Source organism: Cyphomyrmex costatus, unplaced genomic scaffold (assembly GCF_001594065.2).
Source record: "Cyphomyrmex costatus isolate MS0001 unplaced genomic scaffold, Ccosl1.0 scaffold171, whole genome shotgun sequence".
Classification (NCBI taxonomy): domain Eukaryota; kingdom Metazoa; phylum Arthropoda; class Insecta; order Hymenoptera; family Formicidae; genus Cyphomyrmex; species Cyphomyrmex costatus.
In genome coordinates this window covers 87,797-88,634 of record NW_017275727.1, presented here as the reverse complement: position 1 = coordinate 88,634, position 838 = coordinate 87,797, and the positions used below count along the sequence as shown (strand labels likewise).

At 35.4% G+C, this 838-nt stretch overlaps 1 protein-coding gene across 1 annotated transcript in view; it reads left to right on the top strand.

Moving 5' to 3' along the window:
• LOC108771981 (dystrobrevin beta) overlaps positions 1–838 on the top strand; it is a gene marked incomplete at its 5' end in the record, with an annotated part of 129,826 nt that overhangs the window by 75,020 nt on the left and 53,968 nt on the right. The window lies entirely within an intron of this gene.

Genomic DNA, 838 nt, shown 5'->3' with positions numbered 1-838 from the left:
CACACGCACACACACACACACACACACACACACACACACACACACACACACATTGTTAGAAGTGTTTGTAATTTCACAATACAATTACTGCGAATTCACAAAATATATTGGGAATTCACAACATTTTTCTAACAGTGTACTTAAATTGTGTTGTTCCAGTTATACATGAATAATTTTATAATACAGTTGCAGGAGGATTTGGAGAACTACACTCGGATTTTGTTTGATCCAAGTGCTAATGTTCGCTTGAGAAAAGGAGCTCTTCCAAAAATTAGGAAGCAATCTACAGATATAAATATAGAAGAAAACTGTGAAGCTGGAATCATAGTCGAAGCCACAGTCGAAGCTACAAACAAAGTCACAGACAAAGCCGAAGTCGAGGAAGTTATTACAAAGCCTCGTAATTTAGAGTTAGAACCTAGACCTTCAGGAGTGAAAGGAATTCAACTATCAGTAACATCTGTATTAAAGAATAAAAAAATACAAACAGATAAAATTAATCAACGTCACAGATGGATTCAAACCGACAAAGTTGAAATGCGAAGTAAAGGAATTGATTGCAGACCAATCATGATAGATGCGCAGTGTTCTACTGTACCAAAGAAAATCAGTGCTAATATTGTTAGTTCATCAAGTTCGATAGTCACAAAAACATCCCTCGATGATACACTCGAGACATGCGAGGAATTTTTACCCTCTGAAGAAACAAGTGATGAGGTGTTGCAGAAAAAATATTCTTCGATAGAAACATTAGAAAGACATTTGCTCTTGATCAAAGAAAAACCAAAAATGTACATCGGACTTCCAGCTGATGGATTTTTCATTATAAATCTGTTAA